At 41.1% G+C, this 16364-nt stretch overlaps 1 protein-coding gene across 4 annotated transcripts in view; it reads left to right on the forward strand.

The window, feature by feature from the left end:
* Positions 1-10015: 10015 nt before the first annotated feature.
* The window catches only part of MARCHF8 (membrane associated ring-CH-type finger 8), a 114260-nt gene continuing 107911 nt past the window's right edge, over positions 10016-16364 (forward strand). The window contains exon 1 of one of the 4 annotated variants that reach the window (XM_043925098.1): positions 10016-10208. The gene's annotated coding sequence lies outside the window, so the exon portion shown is untranslated. Of the gene's footprint in view, positions 10209-10592; positions 10726-16364 lie in introns of those variants that run through there. The other 3 variants (XM_043925097.1, XM_043925102.1, XM_043925099.1) reach the window with 3 other exon arrangements.

Below are 16364 nucleotides of genomic sequence, written 5' to 3' on the forward strand. Positions count from 1 at the left end.
ATGGGATCAGAGTTTCACTCTTATGACCTCATTTAATCTTAATTACTTCCTTACTCCAAATACATCCTCATTGGGTTTATGGCTTCAACATAGGAATTTGGAGGAGACACATATTTAGCCCACAGCAGTCGTTGAGTTACATTGATAAAAGTGAAAATGTTAGTCCCTCAGTCTTGTCTGACTCTCTGCGACCCCATGGGCTATAGCCTGCCAGTTTCTTCTGTCCGTGGAGTTGTCCAGGCAAGCATACTGGAGTGGGTAGCCATTTCCTCCTCCAGGGATCTTCCTGACCCAGGGATAGAACCCAGATCTTCTATATTGCAGGTAGATTCTTTACCATCTGAGTCACCAGGGAAGTATTTCAAATTCACCTACTCCTCTGCAGTTACCCTAGCCCATGTTACCATAGCTTTCACCTGAGCTATTGCAATAGCTTCCTCACCAAGCTCCTTGAATTAGTTCTATGTCCTTCATGACCCATTTTATGTTCTTAAATGTACTGTGCTTGCAGAACCAAAAAAATTAAGCACATCAACATCAAAATGTATCAGTGACCCTTCTTATGTTCTTATTCTAAGACTCAAATCCCAACCCTTCTTATTAGTAAGACCCCTGTATTCTGGCTTCCATCTGCATCTCCAGCCTCATGCTGTACTGGTTTATCCAAGTTTTCAGGGATTTGCCCACACTAACTTTTAGTTTTCCTAGCTTGTTTGCCCATTAACATCTACTCTATTTTGTCAGATGCCAGCTTGATCATTACTTTCTGAAGAAAGCTTCCCTGATCGCTCTCTAAGTCAATACCCTTTCTTTTACATTAATACTTTTGCTTCATGGAATATACCATGGTATTATTTTGATACTTGTGCTATCCTTTAAATTGCACAAGATGGCAAGTCCGTGAAGGCAGGAATTGCCTTCCTGTCTGTCTATCGTTGTTCCCAAGCATTGCATATAAACCCTTGTTAAATCACCTTTAAGTGATTATATAGTCTTTTCTGCTTTGCTTTTAGGTTGATTTTACATTAAAAGGCAACAAATAAGTTAAAATATTAAATTTATAGAAATATTATTGAAGACACAAATAGCATGATAGTATGATATTTTCTTTTCCATAGTCCAGGGTTGCTAGAATGGGCTTTCCTTTAATTCCTTTCTTTGGCTTAAAAATATATGTTTTTTTGTCATTTTTATTCCTTTTTGGACAGCCCATGGGGTTTTGTTTTGTTTCCAGTTGCTTTTCTCTTAATGTAATAAAGAAAATGTACTTGCTCTTACCAGATTAAGAATGTTCATGTTGTCAATCATATTGTTTTGTTATGAATTCTTTATTTTTAAAAATAATTTTAATTTTTTATTAATTCATTCACTTTGGTCATGCCGCACGTGGCTTATGGGTTCTTAGTTCCTCAGCCAGGGATTGAATGAACTATGGCCCTCAGCTTTGACAGTGAAAGCGCAGAGTCCATTGGACTGCCAGGGAATTCCCTGTGAATTATTCTTGAAGACATTCTTCACATAATCATTTGCCTTCTGTTTTAATTTAGTCTGTTTTATTTTGAAATTCTTCCAAATTTATAGAAAAGTTGTAAGCACAGGAAAAAAAATGCCCACAGTCCTTTTACTGATTCCTTAGCTGTTGATTTTTCATATTTGTACTCTCTTTGAGTGTCTTGAAAAACCTGTATGCAGGTCAGGAAGCAACAGTTAGAACTGGACATGGAACAACAGACTGGTTCCAAATAGGAAAAGGAGTACGTCAAGGCTGTATATTGTCACCCTGCTTATTTAACTTATATGCAGAGTACATCATGGGAAACGTTGGGCTGGAGGAAGCACAAGCTGGAATCAAGATTGCTGGGAGAAATATCAATAAGCTCAGATATGCAGATGACACCACCCTTATGTCAGAGAGTGAAGAGGAACTAAAAAGCCTCTTGATGAAAGAGGAGAGTGAAAAAGTTGGCTTAAAGCTTAACATTAAGAAAACTAAGATCATGGCATCTGGTCTCATCACCTCATGGGAAATAGATGGGGAGACAGTGGAAACAGTGTCAGACTTTATTTTTTTGGGCTCCAAAATCAGTGCCGATGGTGACTGCAGCCATGAAATTAAAGACGCTTACTCCTTGGAAGGAAAGTTATGACCAACCCAGATAGCACATTAAAAAGCAGAGACATTACTTTGCCAACAGAGGTCCGTCTGGTCAAGGCTATGGTTTTTCCAGTGGTTATGTATGGATGTGAGAGTTGGACTCTGAAGAAAGCTGAACGCCAAAAAATTGATGCTTTTGAACTGTGGTGTTGGAGAAGACTCTTGAGAGTCCCTTGGACTGCAAGGAGGTCCAACCAGTCCATCCTAAAGGAGATCAGTCCTGAATATTCATTGGAAGGACTGATGCTGAAGCTGAAACTCCAATACTTTGGCCACCTCATGCGAAGAGTTGACTCATTGGAAAAGACCCTGATGCTGGGAGGGATTGGGGGCAGGAGGAGAAGGGGACGACAGAGGATGAGATGGCTGGATGGCATCACCGACTCAATGGGCATGAGTTTGAGTAAACTCCAGGAGTTTGTGATGGACAGGGAGTCCTGGCGTGCTGCGATTCATGGGGTTGCAGAGTTGGACATGACTGAGCGACTGAACTGAGTGTATATAACCATTTTCATTCGTCTTTTTCTGAACCGTTTAAGAGTAACATGCAGACATGATGCGCATCCAGCAATAAATATTCCAGAGTGTATTTCCTCTAAGGACACTCTCCTATACAACTTCCATCCAACCCTCCAAAAAAGGAAATCAGTATTGACTTTTATATTACCATCCAGTCTTAACACACCCCATTCAAACTTCACCAACTTAGACAACAATGTTTCTTTTCATCTCTGGTTCAGGATCCTTGAGGAAAATCTCAAGGGCCTAGGAAATAGGAGTTTTGAGGCCTCCCTGACATGTATAAAGTGTCTTTCATATGCCCTCACACTTGACTGGTGGCTTGCCTGGGTCTAGAAGTCTTTTCCCTCAAGAGTTTGAAGACCCTTGACCACTGACTTGTGTATGCAGTGTTGCTGACAGAACCCTAGTGCTAGTCTAATACGTAGGTCTTGGATGGTTTTTTATTTGTTTCTGGAGACTACAGATTTTTGTCTTAGTTTTTAGACATCTGAAATTTCACTTGCATCAATTTTTCTTGATGTTTGATCTCTTGTTTTGAACTCTCAACATTTTCTATAGCTCAGGGATTTAATTTAAAAAATTAATTTCTGCATTGCCTCTATTCTATCATGATAATTCTGTTGGATGGTTGGTCCCCTAGACCTAAGCCTGCATTTTGATTTTTTTTTCATTTTTAACCATTTAAAAATTTAAAAACAAAGAAAAGTGAATATATTCAAAATATATGTAGTTCAGGGACTTACCACGGAGCAAATCACTGTGTAAACTATTGCCCACATTAAGAAATATTAAACATTGTTAGTACCCAGAACTCATTCCTGCTTTCGACCCTTTCCCAGTCACTATCCCCTCTTCTCTAAAGGTAGCCACCATTCTTCCTTGCTGTGATAGTAATTTTCTTGCATTTTTTAAAGTGGTTTTACCACCTAAGCATATATTCCTGTAGTTTTGCTTTTCAAAAAAAACACACACACACACACACAAAACCCCAAAAAACCTTTACTTAGTGGAATTGTATGGCATGTATTTACATGGCTTTTTTCATTCAATGTTGATTGTGGGACTTATTTGGGTTGCATGTGGTTGTACTGAATTTTTCATCAATGTATTATTTTATTGGGTTGGCCAAAAAGTTCATTCGGATTTTTTTGTACCGTGTTACAGAAAAACCCGTATGGTTTGGCCAACCCAATATATGACTGTGCCACAATTCTTCCATCTACTGTTAATGGACATTTGGGTTGTTTCTAGCTCTGAGTATTACATATAGTGCTGCTGTGGACATTGGTACATATGTCTCTTGAAGCACATGTATACACATTTCTTTGCAGTCTGTGCCTAAGAGCAGAATTCCTGGATCACAGACCTATTAGATGATATTGAGTTTTCCAAAGTAGGTTTTACCAGTTTATCTCTACTCATAATAGTTTAAGGGTTCCCCTTAGTTAAAATTTCATTTAAATACAGGATTCATTCATTATTTACTGAGCCTCTGTGAGGTGTCAGATACTATTCTAAAGGCTGTGGACGTAGTGTGCTTTCATTGTGTGCTTATATCCTAGAGAAGGGAAACAACAGAAATAAACATGCCAGGTGGAGCATTGGTGTTAGGATGTATTTGTTTACTCGGGCTGTCATAACAATGTACCATAGACTGGGTGGCTTAAATGATTTATTTTCTCCCAGCTCTGGAAGCTGGAAGTCTTAGATAAGGAGTTGGCAGGGTTGGTTTCCTGTGACGCCTCTATCCATGGCTTCCAGATAGGGGTCTTCTCCCTGTGTCTTCATATGGTCTTCCCTCTGTGGGCATCTGTCCTCCTCTTATGAGGACACCCACTCATAATGGATGAGGGACCACTTGAATGACCTTATTTTAACTTAAGTACCTTTTTAAAGGGCCTTTCTTCAATACAGTCACATTCAGAGGTACTGGGACTTAGGACTTAAACATATAAATTTTAAAGAGATATAATTCAGACCATAATAAATAGATGCTGTTATGATGTGGTAACACATAAAGCCCCCAAAGCTCAGTGGCTTAACACAACAAAGTTTATTCCTCACCCCTGCAACTTCTCAGGCAACTAACTGCCTGATGAGCTGACTCAGTGACTCAGTCTGTTTCTGTTGTATGGCCTGCTGGTGCAACACGTGGTCTCCGAAATTGCTGCAACAGCGGAAGAGAGCTGGAGGGTTGCATGGTGGCTCCAATATGCTTTTGCCTAGAAGCATAGAAGCATCCTTCTGCTCACAGCCCATTGGTTGGAGCTAGGCATATGGCCCTACCTAACTGTAAGAATTGTGGGGGTGGGGAATGGATATTTCATGAGCTGGAAATGTCTCAGCCACAGATGGTAATAAGTGCTAAGACAAAAGCCAAGCAGAGAAGGGTGACAGATATGAGTGCTGTTTTAAAAAGGGTGGTCACGTACAGTCACTATGAGAAAGTTAACATTTAAGGAGAGTCATAAAGTGAAGAAATGGGGAGAAAGTGTTCTTTGCCTGAGGTAATGAAGAAATGAGGGCAGACAGAATGGAAACCACAATTACAGAAAACTAACCTAACTGATCCCTTGGATCACAGCCTTGTCTAACTTAATGAAACTATGAGCCATGCCGTGTAGGGCCACTCAAAACAGACGGGTCATGGTGGAGAGTTCTGACAAAATGTGGTCCACTGGAGAAGGGCATGGCAAAAAACCACTTCAGTATTCTTAGAGCCTTGAGAACCCCATGAACAGTATGAAAAAGCAAAAAGATAGGACACTGAGAGGCCCGTAGGTGCCCAATATGCTACTGGAGAAGAGAGGAGATACAGCTCCAGCATTGGGAGAGACCTTGATTCTGGGAAGGACTGAAGGAAGGAGGAGAAAGGGATGGCAGAGAATGAGATGGTTGGATGGTATCACCAACTAGACAGACATGAGTTGAGCAAGCTCCCAGAGTTGGTGATGGACAGGGAAGGCTGGTGTGCTGCAGTCCATGGGGTCTCAAAGAGTTGGACACGACTGAGTGACTGAACTGAATGAAGAAATACCAGAGAAGCCTGGTGGCTGGAGCAAAGCAAGTGAGGGAGATGACAGGAAATAAAGGGCTATTTCATGGAGGGGTCTATAGGCAAGAACTTTGGGCTTTATTCTGAATTGAGAAAACTGGATTTAAGTTTTGAAAACTCATACTGGGGATAGTGTAGAAAAAAGACTGTAGGATGGAAGTCAGGAAATGGAAAGGTATAGCAGTCGTCCATGTGAAAAATCATGGGGCTTGGCTGGGTGGGGCTGCAACATTCTCCTGGATGATTTTCACCCTCTCCCGAAACCAATAGCATCTCCCCCCCTCAGCTTTTTTTTTTTTTTAATTAAACTTTGAATAACTGGAGAAGAAATTCCACATGCTTCAAACAAGTCTACCAAGCTAACCATGTCTGTCTGCTCACCAGCCCTTGTTTACCCATCTACAGATGACCAACCCCTTCATGAGGAGATTTTTCCTACGGTTGTCACTCTCCTGCACAGTCTTTCCTTATCACTGGGCTGTTTCTATTAGCATATAAACATTTAAACAGAAAAACCTTAACATTCACATCTTTTGCCTGCTGTTGTGCCATTCCCCTACTCCTCTTTATAACAAAAAACAGCTACTTGCTGTCACCATTTACTATCTCGAAAATCAAATTTGAAAAAAATCAAGTTTGTATCCCTAGCACTTTTTAAAAAAAGTTAATTTATTTTAATTGGAGGCTAATTACTTTACTGCAGTGGTTTTTGCCATACATTGACATGAATCAGCCATGGGTGTACATGTGTCCCCCATCTTGAACCCCCCCTTTCACCTCCCTCCCCATCCCATCCCTCAGGGTTGTCCCAGCCTGGCACTGTCTTAAATGCTGTCTTCTCAAACTCTCAACAGACTGTAGTACTGCGGAACCCAAAGGTCAGTTTTCGCTGTACTCAACTTCTTAGGACCAATGACACAGCTGAAGCATTTTCTTCCTTCAGGCTTTAGGATTCCTCTCTTTTGTTTCTCCTCTTACCTCTGGCTGCTCCTAAGTTTCCTTTGCTGATCTAATTTCTAAAGTGCCATGTGACTAGCCTTTGGATTTCTTTTTTGCCAGAAATTATGTAATTAATGTCCTTGGTCAGCAACTTTCAGTGATTTTCAAACTAGGACACAACAAGTACTCAGTTAAAAAGTCAATTGAGTTGGGAGCAGAAGTTTAAAAAAACAAAAATACCCAACAAAATAAAGATAAAAGGAGGGTAAATTTGCTTCTTGAAACTTTTAAGTTATACACATATATTTGGTCAGTATGGAAAATATATTTTGTATTCTGGATTGAGGTCAGAAGTTATCAAAGTTAGTGCTCTGTGTGATCTCATTCAATCCTGTGGCTTTCTTTAATACACTGACCAATCAATTTTTATCTCTGTGTGTCTCCCCAGAGTTACACTATCTTATAATCCATTGCTAACTGTACAGCTCCATTTCAGTGTCTATTAGGCATGTAGAGTTTAACTGTTCAGAATCAAATTATTGATTTCCCCCCAAAACTGCACATATCCCTTCTCTATCTAAATGACAGTTCTCTTCCTTTGGATGTGCAGGTCTGAAACCTTCCAGTCATCTTCACTCTGTTGTTTCACATCCACCTCTAATCAATCTGAAAATCCCATTTACTCTATATTTGAAATATACCAAACAACATGTGAAAGAAAATTGTCACCAGTGTACTACAGAGAGTTCAAAATCAAGAAAGAACAGGCAAATGGCATGATGAAACCCTGCACTTTTTAATTATTAATAAAAAGACACTTAAAATCAGGAAACATAAATACAAGGGCTGGTGCTACCACTTCATAGCCTTGCAGCACCTTAGCAGGTTACTGTTCACTCTCTGTTTGAAAGTCCCCCATTATTCCTTTATAGTCATCATTCTGGGTACACTTGTATAGCCACTGTGTTAGATGAAATGCTACTATAGAGTTCTACTCAATTGCAGTATATCTTATATCTTGTTTGCAGTGAAACATTAAAAACCTAGAAATGGTTACATGTGTTTAACTATTTGGTGGATGGTCAGGTTTGACTGGCTCTTAGGGTAACACTGGTCACCTGGCTCAGGACTGACCCTTTGCCCACAACTCTAGGAAAAAGTAGGCGATGCCTGTCTGTGGGTTTAGGCAATGGAAAGGTAGTATATTAGGAGTCCCCATCACCACAGACAGACTTGGAACTGTACTCCCCTTGGAGTGAGCCCCTGGTCACCCATACTTCCCTTACCAGCAAACTCCCATTCTAGGTGCAAAGACTTCTTTCCAGTTGTGCTTATAATTTCCTTGCTGGCAATCTTGTCCTCAACCCCAGTCCCTGCGTGGTGAGTCACTTCAGTCTTGTCTGCCTCTTTGTGACCCCATGGACTATACAGCATGCCAGGCTCCTTGGTCCATGGGATTATCCTGGCAAGAAGACTACAGTGGGTTGCCATTTCCTCCTCCAGAGTTATTTTACCAATCCAGAGATCAAATCCATGTCTCTGCATTGACAGGAGGATGCTTTACCACTGAGCCACCTGGGAAGCCCCCAACACCAGTCCATGTGGCAAGAATCCAGACCTACGACCTGGATATATTCAAGTTGTCAGCTCCCATTCCCTTGGGACTCTGATCTATCCTACTAGCCTCTTGCCAAAGGCCTATAATATGATTAGCATTTAATGGGCACTGTATGTGCTGGGCACTTTAAAGTGGTGTGCCAGCATTATTTTATTTCATCTTTATTCAATAGGTATTTTCTTAGATAGACGGAGAAAGGGGCTCAAATATTAAATTGTCTACACAGTAATGGGTGAGCCAGGACTTTTCTTAGCATTGCCTCTATAAATACTGCCTAACTCACAGATCCTTTTGGATCTACAAAGGTTCTTTGCCACTTCCTACGGAAGAATGGCAGGATTCCATGGCCATAGATCAGACAACTTTCTTTGCTTCCCAGATATGGTCTAGGCATAAGGTATACCAATGGAAGATACCGTTCCTGCTTCCATGCTACATCTGCTGCCAGAGGCGGTGGAAATCAGCCAAGTTGTGGCACCTTGCCTTGTAACCTATTTTCCATAGTAGAGGATGAACATGCAGATGATTCATCACTATATTTTGTACTCTCTGTAGTGTTGCATTCTAGGCGTGTTATAGAAATGAAGATGGTATTTGACCTTGTCCTATTGTCCCTGGTGGCTCAGATAGTAAAGAATTTGCCTGCAATGCAGGAGCCATGGGTTCCATCCCTGGACTAGGAAGATGCCCTGGAGGAGGGCATGGCAACCCACTCAAATATTCTTGCCCGGAGAATCCCCATGGACAGAGGAGCCTGGTGGACTACAGTTCATAGGGTCACAGAGTTGGACACGACTGAGCCACTTAAGCACACTGGGGGTAAATATTGACCTAGAGAATATTTTGAGTCCACCGTTTTGACCCTGTCAATTTGCTCATAGATAGCTAAGTATGCAAAGTGATCGGAAATAAATGGAGGAACATGATTATTCCATAGTTCACACCTTGACAACAGAACGACTCTGTAATATTTAGGGGTATTTGCTCACATTTTACCCATGAATTCAGTAAGATAATATAAACTATGTCTTTTACCCAGTTTATAGTGAATATTATGGGAGAACCTGCCAGTGGCTGAATCTATGCTTCTGCCAAGTTTGATCTAGGAAAAACTATACTTGTTAGAAGTAGTCACTACAATCAGAGTGACTTCGCTATAATGAGGAAAGTCTAATGTGGACAAAAGCTCAACACCAAATCAAATATTTACTCAGATATGTTTGTACTTACATATACAAACACTAATCATGGAAAAATTGATAATATAAAATATAATTTAAAATAAAAATAGGAAGTCCCATAAGCCATCCTCACACACATCCTTTCTATGGCGGGGGAGATGGTTGGCTGAGGACCTTCATTCCACAGTAGGGAGCAAAGCCAAACAATTGTTCGTTAATGAAGCTCAAATCATCGTTACTTATTCCTCTGCTCTCCGTTTGTTCGCTAGTTTTGGGTAGGTAAGGCAGTGTTTTCCATTTTTCTCTCCAAGTTCAACATCTTAAAGCCGGGCGGAATTCCCTCCCCCATCCAAGACACGAATAATACAGGCAGTCAGCCCTAGAGGTCACTAAACGATGAAGCCGGGTGGTGGGAGACTTTCCTTTTCCTCGCCGAGTCGGTCAGGGGGCGTCGTTTGTCGACTCTGTACAGACGCAGGTGAGGGGGGAGCGCTGAGGAACCGTGTCGTCGCCGCAGTTGCCCGCCCCTAGAGCGCCGTCGTCGCTGGGCAACGCCTCCGCCCCACCCCGGGCGAGCACGTGACGTATGCATCACGTGACGGCCCAGTCGGCGTCCTCCCGCGGAGGGGTGTAAACAGACGCTGCGGTGGCCGAGCTGCAGCGTCTGCTGCGTCCGCGTCTCCGGCATGCTCCAGGCCGGCGGGGGCGGCCCTGCCGCGAGCTCAGCGCCCACTTGAGGTAATTCCTGCGGCCTTCAGGCCAGCGTAGCCCGCGCCGCGCGCAGCAGCCGGTGCCAGGCGCCGTCGAGGCCAGCCGAACCCCTGGCCCTAGCAGGGGGTGTGGCTGCCGACCGGCGGTCCGCGACAGGTGGGCGGGTCGGGGGCGGCCGTTGAGGTCGGCGCTCCGTACCACCCTGGGCCAGGGCCCGGCGCGGAGCCTGTCGAAAGTAGGCAGGGACCCCGGGATGTGGGCTCTTCCGCCCAGGCTCTCTAGCGCCCTTGGATCCGGCCAAGCTGGGGGCCTCAGGAGCCATCGGGAGCTGAGGGCCCGGGGCTGCCAACGTGGAGTCCCGGTTGAAGTCCTGCCCCCGACGGACTGTGAGACCTTGGGCAAGTCAGCCCTCCCCTCGGCCTGAGTTCCCACATCTGTAAAATGCAAGTCTGGACTAGATGATTTGTGAGGACCTTCCGTTTCTGACGTGTGTGATCTCGGGAGAGACCTGCATACATTGGCAGCTGCCAGAGAGAAAGGATAGGTAGATAGTTTGTCCTTTAATTTCTGAATTTCTGTTTGACTTTCAGTTTTTCATCTGGCACGATTTGGATTGTTGTTCACTAGGGTGAAGTTTTTAGTAGAAAACTTAGAGAAAGTCATAGTGGTGTATGTTACTTCCCCCGCCCCGCGCCCCCGGCAACGGAACCTTCTTTCTTAAAATCTTATTTGGGACCCTGATACGTCAAAAGCAAAATCTTTTATCTGCCTACTGCCTTCCTCCCCCTTCCCCGGTTCCCACTACCCCTGAGGCCCCCAGAGATCCCAGGTTGAGAAGTGCTGTTATAGAGCGACTGTTTTATGTATTTGTTAATATGATGGGATCCGGAAGATGACTGTAATGAGTATATGAAGTTTTCTATTTTTTCCTTTGATTTTGTCCAACTCTATGTCTTGTAGTATGTTCCACATATATAGTGGAAGAAGGCCCCAGATTTCCTAGAAAGACCTTTCTGTTTCCATCTTTTGTTGCATCCCCGTCCCGGGAAAGGAAGCGTGTTGTGATAGTGAGACCTCATGCCTTTTTGCTGGTTTAGCTTGGACACAGAATGGGAATGGAGGACTTTGCGAGACTTTTGAGACCAACTGAATGCACTAGGATATTTCCTCTGAAAAATAGGAAAGTTGGGAGAGTATAGGAACTAAAATCGTTAGAGCCATGGACTAATGTGAACACATTCCAAATTTGGAACCCTGGGGCAAGAGACTTGGATTGTGAGAGAATTATGTTTGGGACAAAAGAAGATCCTGTTTCATGTAGTGAGTGAACATAAACAGAATCTGAGGTGGTGGTGTGTAGGCAGAAAGATTGCCAGGAGGATTTTTTTTTAAGCGAAGAGAAATAGTTTCCTATTATTTTGTTGTTGTTGTGTTGTTTGTCCATTCTTTTTTTTTTTTTAATTTTTATTTACTTTTGACTGTGCCTAGTCTTCGTTGCTGCAAGTGGACTTCCTCTTGTTGCAGTGAGGGGGCGCTATTGTCTAGTTGCAGTATGGGAACTTCTCATTGCAGTGACTTCTCTTGTGCAGCCCAGGTTTTGGCTTCAGTAGGGCTTCAGTAGTTGCAGCGCGTGGGCTCGATAGTTGCAGCCCCGGAGCTCTAGAGCAGAGGGTCAATAGTTGTGGCACCCTGGCTTCGTTGCTCTGTGTGGTATGTGGGATCTTCCCGGACCAGGGATCAAACCCTTGTCTCCTGCATTGGCAGGCAGATTCTTTACCACTGAGCCACCAGGGAAGCCCTCCTAATTTGTTTTTGAAGACTAAAGTTGGTAAGTGTATTAAAATTCACAGTTTATTATTAAAAGTGGAAGACCATAGTTGCAAGCTTGTCTGCTTGGTGCTTCAGTGAGGTGTATGAAAATTGGCGGTCTAGTGGACCATAAGTGGAACCCAAGGTGACCCTTGTAGGTTTGTGTTTTCTTTTTTCAAAGCAGACTCACTTCCTTGATCTTTGGCTTAAGTTTAGGCAAGTCACTTCCCTTCTTGGGGTCACAGTTTCTGCTACTGAGTGAGGAAAGTGGACTGATTTTGGCTTCCCTCAGGGTTGCCAGATAAAATACAGGACACCCAGTTAAATTTGAATTTCACTGAACAATGGGTAAGTTTTTAGTATAAGTATTGCATAGGGCTTGCTTTACTAAAAATTCATTGTTTATCTAAAACTTAACTTGGGTCTACTGTATTTTTATTTGCTAGATCTAACAACCTTAGCTCCAGCATTTTTGTCTTCTTTAAATTAGTTCCAGGAAGATTTTATAGATGCATAGACAGGGGTGAATTGATTCAAGCAGTCAAGACCCCTTGTTTGTTATCTGTAGCAGTGTCTAGTTCTTGAAGAATTGCTCTGTTTCTAATTGGCTCCCCCCCCCCTCTCGTGTAGCAGTTCCCTTTCTGCTATAATCACATACTATTTAGGTTTATGTTCTTGGTTGTAAACAATTTAAATAACTGAAAGAAAAAATAGTTGCCAGAATTTCTCAAAGCGACAATATTGGGTCACGAAATGATATATACTGTTTTTTTCCTAGAAAAAGTGCTTTACAATCCCACTTACTCTCCAGTTATCTGACTGACTTGAAGACATTTTTCCAAAGCAGTGGACTGCTCCAATAGTAAATAATCCTTCAGGAAGTCCTTAGGCCTTTTGCTTTGGCTGCCTGTGAGTATGGAAGTGACCAGTATAGGGCACTGTAGACATTTGTTTTAACTGCTTATCAGTTTGTGTTGTTTTGAAGAGTTTTCAATGTTGAAATTCTTTTTTAAGGAGTATAATTTTTAACTCTTCATTTTTGAGGATTAAAAAAACCCAACTAGGCCTGATCTAGTTTCTCTGCTCAACTCATTCTGAAATTCCTGAAGTTTCTAATTCATGTTTTCGTTTAACAGCCAATAACAGCAAAAGCATGGGTGCCACCTTTGAGCCAGGCTGATGTGATCAGTGTTCTAGTTCTTCAGGTGCTTAATCTGATAGAGGAGTTTAATCATGTGCAGTCCAGGGATACTGTGATGAGGACCTTGAAGTGATACAAATGTTGTGGAAGTTGAGAGGAGGATCCTTACCCAACAGGTTAGATTGAATGGCAGAACTTCCCAGAGGAGGTGGTATTTAATCTGAGTCATGGAGGTTGAGGTGGGGTCAGGAAGACAGGCTTACAGAAGGGTGGGAAGATGCTGGAAAATGCAGGGGACTCCTTCTCAGTTCTACAGAGCATACACTTTGTTGAATTGGAAATAGTTGATAATTTTGTTTACATGTAGTTTTTGATTCACTGTGATACTCGTCATCTGCATTAAGTTCATTAGCATGGCACTGCTTCAGTGTGTATCTCTGTATTACAAAGACCTTCAGATCTCAGTGTAGTTCTTTGGGAGAATGTTTATGAAATATGTCACTCATGAAACCATATGAATGAGGAACTCACAGTGAGTTTTGAAATTTTATTTTAAATGAAGACATGTTTCAAAAAATTTTAAGGATTTTCTCTATATTTTTCTTACTTTTTAAAAAATGCAAAAGATTTATATTTATTAACATTAAAAGATACCTGGGGAAAAAAAAAGATACCTGAGACATTGTATGAAAAATGTAGACCATAGAAGTTTTCTTGTATGTTTTCTTTTTGAAAGTTTTATGGTTTTAGGTCATATATTCATATATTTAAATTGTGATCTATTTTGGGGGGCTGATGGAGCTGTGAGGGGTGGATTTGGGTTCATTATTTTTCTTTATGGATACACAGTTTTTGTATATTTGTTGAAAAGATTATCCTTTCGCTATTGAATTTCTCCATCCTTTGCCCACTGAATTTCATTTCTGTTGGAAATTAGCTGACGATACATGTGTGTGGTTCGTTTCTGGACCCTGTCTCCTCTTGATTTGTTATGTCCTTATGTCAGTACCGTACTGTCTGCCTTACTGTGACTTTATGTATGGTTTGAAATTGGTCAGTATAAATCCTCCAGCTTTGTTCATTATTTTCAAAACTGTTTCAGGTATTTTAGGTTTTATGTATTTTCATAAATATTTTAAAGTTGGCTTGTTAGTTTCAAAAACTTCTTGGAATTTCAATTGCAATTGCCTTGAGTTTCTGGATCAATTTGTAGAAAATTGCTATCTTAATAGTGAATTTCCCAATCTGTCATTTATTTAATTCTTTAATATTTTGCAACATGTTTTTAGTTTTTAGTGTATGCAGGTCCTATACATATTTTGTCAAATTTATATCTTCAATATTTTATGGTTTTTTATGTCATTATAAATGGATTTTAAAAAGTAACTGTCCACTTTTTCATTGCTAATATGTAAAAATGCATTGGTTTTGTATATTCCCTCTGTATCTCACAGCATTTCTAAATTCACTTATTATTTCTAGTAGTCTTTAGGTCCATTTTTCAGGATTTTCTTTGTATATAATCATTGAATAAAGACAGTTTTACTAATTCATTTCTACTCATTACTTCTTGCCTTCCCTCCTGCCTTTCTCTTTTTTTCTTTTTTGCCTGAGTGGCTAAACCTGGCTAGGACCTCATGTCCAATATGATGCTAGAAGTGGTAAGCAGATGTCCATATTTTGTTTCCAGTCTGAGGAGTAAACATTCAGTCATATACATGATACAAAATAAAGCACTAACTATAAAATTTTTAATGTTAAATTAGGCTTAATAAAAATTAAAAGCTCCTGTACTTTAAATTTTCTGTACTGTTTTAGGGCTTCCCAGGTGGCACAGTGATAAAGCATCTGCCTGCCAGTGCAGGAGATGCAGGAGGCGATGATTCAATCCCTGGGTCAGGAAGATCCCCTGGAGGAGGAAATGGCAACCCACTCCAGTATTCTTGCCTGGAGAATCCCATGGACAGAGGAGCCTTGCGGGCTACAGTCCATGGGGTCGTAAAGAGTCGGACACTACTGAGTGAGCATGTATACATGTAGTGTTTTAAGAAAAGGGAAACATATGCTCCAGTTGGGAACAGATATTTGCGATTCATATATCTGACAAAGAACCTTTATCCAGTGTATAGAAAGGACCTCTATAATCAATAATGGGCTTCCCTGGTGGTTTAGTGGTAAAGAATCCACCTGCCAATTCAGGAGACATGGGTTTGATCCCTCGTTTGGAAAGATTCCCCTGGAGAGGGAAGTGGCAACCCACTCCATTATTGTTGCCTGGAAAATCCTATAGACAGAGGATCCTGGCCGATTATAGTCCATTGGGTTGCAAAAGAGCCGGACGTGACTTAGTGACTAATCAACAGCAATAATCAATAATAAAAAGGCAGACAGTGCCCAAATTGCAACACTGGTAAAAGACTTGGACAGACACTTCATGAAAGAAGACATTTAAATTTTTTGATAGGCACTTTAAAAATTCTCAACGTATCTAGTCATTTATGGAAATGCAAATAAAAATGAACAGCTGTTTGCCTACAGGAGTGGTTAAAATTTGTAAGACTGACAGTAGCAAGTGTTGGTCAGGATGAGGAGCAACTAAAACTTGCATAAATTGCTAGTAGGATTGTATAATGATACAGAAACTTTGAATAACAGTGTGGCAGTTTTCTGTTAAAGTTACATATACCCCCCCCCCAAAAAAATGACATATACTCTATGGTCCAGCAATTCTATCCCTGATTATAAAATAAAAACTTAATATCACAAATGACTTACACCTCAATGTTTAGAGATGAAAACTGGAAATAGGCCAAATGTCTATTAATGACTATACAAATGAAGTACTACTCAGCAGTATAAAGGGAATTACTGATAGTGTAAATTTTACACTGAACAAAAGCCCCACACAAAAGAATGCATACTGTATAATTCCATTCACGTTGATCCTAAGCCAGCAAAACTAATCTATAATAAAGCAGTTTAATGATTGCTTGCAGTCAGAGGTGAGGGAATTGACTGCAGAGGCACAGGAAAGAACTTTTTGTGGTAATGAAAATGTTTTGTCTGAATTTTGATTGGGTAGTTGTTACACTACATACACTTTTGTCAAAGCTTAACACTTAATATGGGTTCATTTCATGTAAAGTGTAACTTAATACACTTAATTTTTAAAAAGCAGGGGTCTAAACAGCATTTATAGAATAAGCAAATATATTTGTGTATATGTAATGATT

Source organism: Cervus elaphus, chromosome 15, assembly GCF_910594005.1.
Source record: "Cervus elaphus chromosome 15, mCerEla1.1, whole genome shotgun sequence".
Lineage (NCBI taxonomy): Eukaryota > Metazoa > Chordata > Mammalia > Artiodactyla > Cervidae > Cervus > Cervus elaphus.